A 10,861-nucleotide genomic window follows, 5' to 3' on the forward strand; every position below is an offset into this window, starting at 1 on the left:
CTTTCAGGGATTACTTTTATAACTTGGTTTTTGTAGGAGCCCGACTTCGTTTGGTCGATCTCTTCTAAGTTATTTTTTGTAATCCTCTTTTTTGGACCTTTGTCAGGTCTCTTTCAGGGATTACTTCTATAACTTTTGTTGTAGGAGACCGACTTCATCATGTCGGTTCTCTTCTAAGTTATTTTTGTAATCCTCTTTCTTGGACCTTTGTCAGGTCTCTTTCATGGATTACTTCTATAACTTTTTTTTGTAGGAGACCGACTTCATCATGTCGGTTCTCTTCTAAGTTATTTTTGTAATCCTCTTTCTTGGACCTTTGTCAGGTCTCTTTCAGGGATTACTTCTATAACCTTTTTTTGTAGGAGACCGACTTCATCATGTCGGTTCTCTTCTAAGTTATTTTTGTAATCCTCTTTCTTGGACCTTTGTCAAGTCTCTTTCAGGTATTACTTCTATAACTTTTTATTGTAGGAGACCGACTTCGTTAGGTCGATCTCTTCTAAGTTATTTTTGTAATCCTCTTTCTTGGACCTTTGTCAGGTCTCTTTCAGGGATTACTTTTATAACTTTTTCATTTTGGGCCGACTTTGTCATGTCGGGCCCTTCTAAGTTAAAGTAATCCTCTTTAATAGGGTTGGCCAGACCTCTTTCCAGGGTTTACTTATAACTTGGGTTGACTTGGTCTGACTTCTTAACGTTGGCCAGTCTTTAAGTTATTATTTAGCAATCCATAAGACCTCATCAGGTTCTTTTTCAGATTTCTTTCGATAACTTCTTACATTATTTTGTGTTCATCTTTGCCAATTTGTAGGAAATGGTTGTTATCCATAGATCGTCTTTTGGGTGAATCGCGTTTTTACCTTTATCGGACGGTTATTTTTATCGTGATCGTGCAGTGAAATTGTTTTTCACTTTCTGCCGATCTGTTGCTTTATAATCGTACGATGAATGCTTCAGATTAATGCGTCTTGAAATCTTGTAGAATATCTAAAATATATTTTATTCAAAGGAAAGTGCAAATAGATACATGTGAGAATTTTTCATCCCTTTAAGTCGGATAGTGTCTGAGTCTCAACTTAGTGCCTCGTTAAAAAACCCTTTCAGGAAAAAAAGTACATCCAATAATGAGATCTTTTGCTTTTTCTAAATGTAGTACCTTCTTAGGTTGCAGGCGTGCCATGATCTGGGAAGCTCTCATCCATCGAGTTCGGACAGTCTGTAGTAGCCCTTCCCAAGTACTTCTACCACTCGGTAGGGTCCTTTCCAGTTAGCTGCCAGCTTTCCTTTTCCTGGTCGAGTTGTTCCAATATCATTTCGGATTAGGATGAGATCATTCTCCGCGAAACTTCTCTGCACTACCCTTTGATTATATCTGGAAGCCATTCGACGCTTTAGTGCTTCTTCCCTGATCCGAGCTCTTTCTTGGATTTCAGGTAGTAGGTCGAGCTCTTCCCTCTGAAGTTGGGAGTTTGCTCCCTCATTGTAATGAACCACTCTAGGCGATCCTTCCTCGATCTCCACTGGGATCATTGCTTCTATTCCATATGCTAGTCGGAAGGGGATTCCTTCGTGGTGGAATGTGGCGTCGTTTGATACGCCCATAGGACTTGTGGGAGCTCTTCTGCCCAAGCTTCTTTTGCATCTTGTAATCTCTATTTTAACCCAGCCAATATAACTTTGTTGGCGGCTTCGGCCTGTCCATTGGCTTATGGGTGTTCAACGGAGGTGTACTGGTACTTTATATTTAAGTCGGCTACTAGTTTTCTAAAGCCTGCATCTGTGAATTGAGTGCCACTGTCTGTGGTTATTGAATATGGAATCCCAAACCTTGTGACAATGTTTCTATATAAGAATTTCCAGCTTCTTTGGGCGGTGGCGTTGGCTAGGGGCTCTGCCTCGATCCACTTTCTGAAATAGTCTACCCCTACTATGAGAAATTTAACTTGTCCTGACCCCTGGGAGAAGGGACCGAGAAGATCGAGTCCCCATTTTGCAAACGGCCAAGGCGAAGTCACGCTGATGAGCTCTTCTGCCGGGGCGATGTGAAAGTTGGCATGTTTCTGACATGGTGGACATGTCTTTACAAATTCTATAGCTTCTTTCTGTAGAGTTGACCAATAAAATCCCGTCCAGAGTACTTTTTTGGCGAGAGCTCGTGCTCCGAGATGATTACCACAAATGCCGTCGTGTACTTCTTCTAGCACTTCCCTTGTGTTGGAGGTCGGCACGTATTTTAGTAATGGTATTGAGATCCCTCTTTTGTACAGGATGTTGTTTATGATGGTGTAGTACTGTGCCTCCCTTTTTAACCTCTTTGCCTCCTTTTCTTCTGTGGGGAGTGTTCCTGCTTTGAGGTAGTTGATTATGGGGGTCATCCATCTTTAGTCCTAACTTGTTATGGCTAGGACTTTTTCCTCTTCTGAGATTGACGGGTTCTATAGCATTTTCTGGATGAGGCTTCTATTGTTGCCCCCTGGTTTGGTGCTGGCTAGTTTCGAGAGTGCGTCAGCTCGGGCATTTTGCTCGCGGGGTATGTGGCAGATCTTATATTCCCCGAGTTGTCCGAGCTGTCCCTTGGTTTTATCCAAATACTTTTTCATGGTGGGATCTTTGGCTTGATAGCTCTCTGTTATCTGTGAGGTGACTACTTGTGAGTCGCTGTAAATGTTGAGTTTTTGAGCTCCAACCTCTTTAGCCAGCTTCAAACCAGCTAATAACACTTCATATTCCGCCTGGTTGTTTGAGGCCGGGAACCCGAACTTGAGGGAGAGCTCAACCTGGGTTCCTTGGTTGCTTTCTATTATCACACCTGCACCGCTTCCAGTTTTATTTGAAGAACCGTCCACATATAGATTCCATTCTGTGGGGGTTTCCAGGGCATCTGTGAATTCTGCGATAAAGTCGGCCAGATACTGTGATTTGATGGCCGTCCGAGCTTCATATTGGAGGTCGAACTCTAATAACTCAACTGCCCATTGTAAAATTCTGCCTGCTAAATCTATTTTCTGCAGTATTCCTTTTATGGGCTGGTTAGTTCGAACCTTAATGGTGTGAGCCTGGAAGTATGGGCGAAGTCGTCGAGATGTTAAGATGAGAGTATAGGCAAATTTTTCTATTTTCTAGTAGTTCAGCTCGGATCCCTGTAGCGCTTTGCTAATGAAGTAGACGGGTTGTTGCCCATTTTCGTCTTCTCTGACTAGTGCTGAGGCTATTGCCCGGCTTCCTACTGTGAAATATCATATGAGCGGTTTTCCTTCTCGTGGTCGAGATAAGATAGGCGGCCGTTCTAAGAATTCCTTAAAGTCTTGGAAGGCTTGTTCACATTCTGTTGTCCATTCGAACTGATTTCCCTTCCTTAAAGTAGCATAGAAGGGGAGAGATCTTATCGCTGCCCCTACTAAGAATCTGGATAGGGCGGCCAATCTCCCGTTGAGTTGCTGTACTTCTTTGACACAAGTGGGGCTCTTCATGTTGAGTATGGCTTGACATTTATCTGGGTTTGCTTCAATTCCTCTTTGTGTGAGCATGAAACCTAACAATTTGCCTGCTTCTACTGCAAAGGTGCATCTTGCGGGATTGAGTCGCATGTCATGCTTCCTTATAGTGTCGAACACTTGAGCCAGGTCGGACAATAATGTATCTTCACTTTGTGTCTTTATCAACATGTCGTCCACATAGACTTCCATGATTTTTTTGATGTGATCTGAGAAGACTTTATTCATTAGCCTTTGATAAGTAGCTCCTGCGTTCTTGAGACCGAAAGGCATCACGATGTAGCAGTAATTTGCTTTCGGCATTAAAAACGAGGTCTTTTCTTGATCTGGTGGATACATGGAATTTGGTTGTATCCCGAGTATGCGTCCATAAATGAGAGGTATCTATATCCGGAGGAAGCATCTACTAGAGCGTCGATACTTGGGAGTGGGTAAGGATCTTTTGGGCAGGCTTTGTTGAGATCAGTGTAATCGGTGCACATTCGCCACTTCCTATTTGATTTTCTCACCAAGACGACGTTGGCTAGCCATAGTGGGTACTTGACTTCTCTTATGAATCCTGCCTCCAGTAGTGCTTGCACCTGTTCTTCCACAACTTGGGATCGCTCTGGCCCAAGTTTTCTTCGTCTCTACTGCACCGGCCGAGATCCTGGATAGACCGCTAACTTGTGGCACATTAGCTTGGGGTCTATGCATGGCATGTCTGCGGCTTTCCATGCAAAGATATCGACATTATCTCTTAAGAATTGTATCAGTAATTCTTTTGAATCCCCTCTTAGGATCGTTCCGATGTTAGTTGTTTTGTCCGAAGTGTCTCCAATCTGAACCTTCTCTATCTCGCCTTCTGGCTGTGGACGGAGTTCTTCTCGTCGCTGAACTCCGCCAAGCTCAATTGTATGAAACTCTTCTCCTCTGCCTCTGAGGTTTAGACTTTTGTTATAACAGCGGCGTACCAACTTTTGATCTGCTTTTATCGTGGCTATCCCCTCTGTAGTTGGGAATTTCATGCATAGATGTGGAGTCGAGACTATTGCGCCGAGTTGATTGAGAGTTGTCCAACATATTAGAGCATTGTAGGCTGAACTTACGTCGACCACAATGTAGTCTATTTTGAGGGTCCTGGATTGATTCCCTTTTCCGAAGGTTGTGTGTAGCGACACATATCCTAGTGGTTGTACCGGGGTATCTCCTAGTCCGAACAGACTGTTCGGGTATGCTCTAAGTTCCTTTTCTTCTAAGCCGAGTTTGTCGAAGGCTGTTTGGAATAAGATGTCGGCAAAACTCCCTTGGTCTATTAATGTGCAGTGTAGATTGGCATTTGCCAGTATGATAGTGATGACCATGGGATCGTCGTGTCCCGGGATGATGCCGGATGCGTCCTCTTTAGTGAATGTTATTGCAGGGATGTCGGGTGCTTCCTCCTTTCCCTTGACATGATATACTTCTTTGAGATGTCTTTTGCGAGATGATTTGGAGATCTCACCTCCTGCGAATCCACTGTGTATCATGTGGACGTGTCTTTCTGGTGTCCGAGGTGATTATTCAGTTCGTCCGGCATCTTCATCCCTTCGTCTCTTTCTTTGGTCCTCATCTCCGATGGCCAGAAATCGATCTAATTTTCCTTCTCTCACCAATTTTTCTATGATGTTTTTTATGTGAAAGAACTCGTTGGTGGAGTGCCAGAAATCGATCTAATTTTCCTTCTCTCACCAATTTTTTCTATGATGGTATTCACAGTATTCATTCCGGTTTCCTCCTCCCCTTTTGCCTTTGAGTGGCCGCGCTGGGGGATTTTCTCTGTATGACAGACTTCTTTGTATACGTCGATCAGGGATGCCCTGAGAGTAGTGTAATTATGGTATTTTTTGATTTTCTCCCCTTGTCGATCTTCTTTCCTTTTGGATTCCTTGTCTTTATCTCGGTAGGGGGCCCCAGATTTTGAGGTTTCACCCAACCAAGCATTTTCTTCCATGTTGATGTATTTTTTTGCTCGCTCATGTACTTCATCTAGGGAGGTATGGTACTTCTTTGATATAGATTGGCTAAAAGGTCCCTCTCGTAGGCCATTGATGAGTCCCATGATGGCAGCCTCTGTTGGTAAGCTTTGTATGTCCATGAATGTTTTTTTGAATCTTTCCATATAGTTGCGGAGGCTCTCCCGATCTCCTTGCTTGATCCCTAGTAAACTGGGGGCGTGCTTGGCCTTATCTCTCTGGATGGAGAATCTGGCTAGGAATTTTTTGGCCAGGTCATCAAAGTTTGAGATGGACTTTGGAGGTAGGTTGTCGAACCATCTGATCGTTGTCTTCTTGAGAGTTGTTGGAAAGGCTTTACAACGAACGGCATCTGAGGCATCGGTGAGGTACATTCTGCTTCTGAAATTGCTGAGATGGTGGTTAGGATCTGTGTTGCCATCATACAAAGTCATATCCGGGAGTTTGAAGTCTTTTGGAATTTTGGTTTTCATAATTTCCCTGGTGAATGGGTCTTGCTCTTTGCGTGAATTTTCGTCTGGGGTGGTTCAAGGAGCTTTTGATTTGATATCGGCTTCTAATTGCTGTAGTTTTTCTTCCGATTCTCGGCGTCACCGTACCTCTCTTTGTAGATCCTTTCCGATCTCTCGTTGTTGTTGGGTTTCTTTTTCAAGCTGCTTTAAGTGATCTTTCAGTGAGTTTTTGTGAGTTTTTGTCCCGGATTTGGTGAGTTTTTGTCCCCGTTGGATTCCGGGGTATCTTTCAGTGTAGTGTCCGCGTTTTTGTGCAGCGTTCTATCTTCTAGATCTGAATCGTGGTCGTTGTCATGGTCGTCCGCCATGGTGATGGGATGACTACGGTTCGTTCTCTGGCAACAGCGCCAATGTTCCGAGGGTTACCTGAAACTGGAGGTTGATCTCGGATGAGATCTTCTATACTGGTCGGAGATGGCGTGTCCGGTTGGCTGGACTTGCTGCACTACTGATCCTTGGTCACCGGAGGGTAGGGGGTACCTGCAAAAGACTCCGATGCTTAAGTTAGCATGGGTATTAAACATGTTTTATGTCGAATCAGAATATGAGTTATACCTGGGTGCTCTAGTGTATTTATAGTTGTTGTAGAGTGACCTTTCTAGATAAGATAAGTTGGTTATCTTATCTTATTTTATCTTCTGGTGAGGTTAGCTTATCTTCAATAGAACCGCCTCTATCTTTATAGGCTTGAATTGCCTTTGGATTTGGGTCGTGTTCCTCTATTTGGGCCCTTTATTGGGCTCTCCTGTTGATTTGGCCGACCTCTTTGAGAAGAGGTCGGGTAGACTGACCTGAAAAGGATGGTGGCTTTGTCACCAATCATCCCAGGTTGGGTAGCTCGACCCAGGGTATGAACAGTGGGGTTTATGGGGAAGAGTGAATTGAGGTGATTGATGAGATGGGGAAGAGTGATTGAAGTGATTGGTGAAGGGTATTTGGGGAAGAAGGTTATGAAAATGTGTGAAGAGAGAGAGTTAGGGTTTGTGGGGATCCTGTGGGGTCCACAGATCCAGTGGGGTCAAGGACTTAGCATCCCTGCTCCAATTAGGCATTCAAAACGCCCTTGTAGTGCATGTCTGGCGTTAAACGCCATCTTGCTGCTTGTTTCTGGCATATAACGCTACTTCCATGCTCTGTTCTGGCATTAAACGCCAGTCTGGTGCTTATTTCTGGTGTTTAACGCCAGCTTGATGCTTCTTTCTGGCGTTAAACACCAGTTTGCTGCTTCTTACTGGCGTTTAAACGCCAGTAAGTTCTTCCTCCAGGGTGAGCTATTTTTAATGCTATTTTTCATTCTATTTTTGCTTTTTCAGTAGTTTTTGTGACTTCACATGATCATCAACCTAAAAAAAACATAAAATAGAAATGGAAAATAATTAAATATAGTTAAATAACATTGGGTTACCTCCCAATAAGCGCTTCTTTAATGTCAATAGCTTGACAGTGAGCTCTCATGGAGCCTCACAAATCTTCAGAGCATTGTTGGGACCTCCCAACACCAAACTTAGAGTTTGAATGTGGGGGTTCAACACCAAAATTAGAGTTTGGTTGTGGCCTCCCAACACCAAACTTAGAGTTTGACTGTGGGGACTTTGGTTGACTCTGCAGTGAGAGAAGCTTTTCATGCTTTCTCTCCATGGTTACAGAAGGAGAACCTTGAGTCTTAAATACAAGGTAGTCCTCATTCAGTTGAAGGACCAACTCTCCTCTATCAACATCAATCACAGCTTTTGCTGTGGCTAGGAAGGGTCTTCCAAGGATGATGGATTCATCCTCATCCTTCCCAGTGTCTAGGATTATGAAATCAGCAGGGATGTAAAGGCCTTCAACCTTTACTAGCAAGTCCTCTACTAGTCCATAAGCCTATTTTATTGATTTGTCTGCCATCTCTAGTGAGATTCTTGCAGTTTGTACCTTAAAGATTCCCAGTTTCTCATTACAAAGAGTGGCATAAGGTTAATGCCTGACCCCAAATCACACAGAGCCTTCTCAAAGGTCATGGTGCATATGGTACAGGGTATTAAGAATTTACTAGGATCCTGTTTCTTTTGAGGTAATTTCTGCCTATCCAATGTATTCAGTTCATTGGTGAACAAGGGAGGTTCATCTTCCCAAGTCTCATTACCAAATAATTTGGCATTCAGCTTCATGATTGCACCAAGGTACTTAGCAAATTGCTCTTCAGTAATGTTTTCATCCTCTTCAGAGGAAGAATACTCATCAGAGCTCATGAAGGGCAGAAATAAGTTGAATGGAATCTCTATGGTCTCTGTATGAGCCTCAGATTCCTTCAGGTCCTCATTGAGGAACCCTCTACTGGTCAGAAGACGTCCCATGAGGTCTTCCTCATTGGGATTCACGTCCCCCTCCTCCCTTGTAGGTTCAGCCATGATGGTCAAATCAATAGCCTTGCACTCTCTCTTTGGATTTTCTTCTGTATTGCTTGGGAGAGTACTAGGAGGAGTTTCAGTGACTCTTTTACTCAGCTGGCCCACTTGTGCCTCCAAATTTCTGATGGAGGACCTTGTTTCATTCATGAAACTTAGAGTGGCCTTAGATAGATCAGAGACTATACTTGTTGCTGAGTGGATAATGGAAAGGCTTGCTATTGCTAAACCTGTTTCTTCCACCATTATTAAAGCCTTGTTGAGGCTTTTGTTGATTCTTCCATGAGAAATTTGGATGCTTTCTCTATAAGGGATTTTAGGTGTTTCCATAGGGTTCACCCATGTAATTCACCTCTGCTATTGCAGGGTTCTCAGGATCATAAGCTTATTCTTCAGAAGATGCCTCTTTAGTACTGTTGGATGCAGCTTGCAATCCATTCAGACTCTGAGAAATCATATTGACTTGCTGAGTTAATATTTTGTTCTGAGCCAATATGGCATTCAGAGTATCAATTTCAAGAACTCCCTTCCTCTGAGGCATCCCATTACTCCCAGGATTCCTTTCAGAAGTGTACATGAACTGGTTATTCGCAACCATGTCAATGAGTTCCTGAGCTTCTGCAAGCGTTTTCTTTAGGTGAATGGATCCACCTGCAGAATGGTCTAATGACATCTTAGCTAATTCAGACAGACCATCATAGAATATATCCAGGATGGTCCATTCTGAAAGCATGTCAGAAGGACACTTTTTGGTCAGTTGCTTGTATCTCTCCCAAGCTTCATAGAGGGATTTACCTTCTTTCTGTTTGAAGGTTTGAACATCCACTCTAAGCTTGCTAAGCTTTTGAGGAGGAAAGAACTTGGCTAAGAAAGCCGTGACCAGCTTATCCCAAGAGTTCAGACTATCTTTAGGTTAAGAGTCCAACCATATTCTAGCTCTGCCTCTTACAGCAAATGGGAAAAGCATAAGCCTGTAGACCTCGGAGTCAACCCCATTGGTCTTAACTGTATCACAAATATGCAAGAATTCAGTTAAGAACTGAAAAGGATCTTCTGATGGAAGTCCATGAAACTTGCAGTTATGTTGCATCAGAGAAACTAATTGAGGCTTTAGCTCAAAATTGTTTGCTCCAATGGCAGGGATTGAGATGCTTCTTCCATGTAAGTTGGAATTTGGTGCAGTAAAGTCACCAAGCATCTTCCTTGCATTGTTATTATTTTCGGCCATGTCTCATTCTTTTTCAAAAATTTCTGTCAGATTTTCTCCAGAGAGTTGTGCTTTAGCTTCCCTTAGCTTCCTCTTCAGAGTCTTTTCAGGTTCAGGATCAACTTCAATAAGAATGTCTTTATCCCTATTCCTGATCATATGAAAAAGAAAAGAACAGAAAATAATAGGGATCCTCTTTGCCACAGTAGAGAGGTTCCTTTATGTGAGTAGAAGAGAAGAAAAAGAATTCGAACATTGAAGGAAGGAGAGGGTTCGAATTTTTAAGAAGAAGAGAAGTGTTAGTAGATAAATAAATAATTAGAAGGAGATGAGAGAGGGAGGAATTCGAAAATTAAATAAATTAAAAATAAAAATTAAAGTTAAAATTCAAAAATTTTAAGAAGAAAAACGAAATTAAATTAAAATTTAAAACAATTAGTTAATTAAAAAGGAATTTTGAAAAAGAGGTTAGTGATTTTCGAAAATTAGAGAGAGAAAATTAGTTAGGTAGTTTTGAAAAAGATAAGAATCAAACAAAAAGATAGGATTAATTGGAAAAGATTTGAAAATCAATTTTGAAAAGATAAGAGGTTAGAAAAGATTTTGAAATTGATTTTGAAAAAGATGTGATTGACATTTATTTTGAAAAAGATTTGAAAAAGAAATTTAAAAATATTTGATTTTTGAAATTAAAGTTGATTACTTGACTAACAAGAAACAAAAAGATATATTGAACATTTCTTACTCGGCAAGTAACAAACTTAAAATTTTTGAATCAATCACATTAATTAGCACTAATTGTGAAAAATATGAAATAGAAATAAGAAAAAGATTTTGAAAATAAATTTGAAACTTTTGAAAATATGAAAGAAAAAAAATAAAAAAGGTTTGATTTTTGAAAAAGATTTGAAAAAGATAGAATTTTTAAATTGAAAATTTGATTTGACTCATAAGAAACAATTAAATTTAAAAAACTTTTGACTAAACCAAATCAAATTTTCGAAAATTATGAGTGAAATAAGGGAAAGATATTTTTTTGATTTTTGAATTTTTAATGATGAGAGAGAAAAACACTAAATTGAAACAAAACATAAAAATTATGAATCAAAACAACTAATGCATGCAAGAATACTTTGAATGTCAAGATGAACACCAAGAACACTTTGAATGTCAAGATGAACATCAAGAACTTATTTTTGAAAATTTTTAAGAAAAGAAAAATATGCAAGACACCAAACTTAGAAATTTTCAAACTTTAGACACTAAC

General features: G+C 41.1%; 1 non-coding gene across 1 annotated transcript; it reads left to right on the plus strand.

Moving 5' to 3' along the window:
* The first annotated feature begins 9,114 nt into the window (after nucleotides 1–9,114).
* LOC112781318 (small nucleolar RNA R71) lies at nucleotides 9,115–9,222 on the plus strand. The gene has a single exon (XR_003192102.1). It is a non-coding gene; the product is annotated as a small nucleolar RNA R71 (small nucleolar RNA).
* The last annotated feature ends 1,639 nt before the right edge of the window (nucleotides 9,223–10,861 follow it).

This window comes from Arachis hypogaea, chromosome 19 (assembly GCF_003086295.3).
Source record: "Arachis hypogaea cultivar Tifrunner chromosome 19, arahy.Tifrunner.gnm2.J5K5, whole genome shotgun sequence".
NCBI lineage: Eukaryota > Viridiplantae > Streptophyta > Magnoliopsida > Fabales > Fabaceae > Arachis > Arachis hypogaea.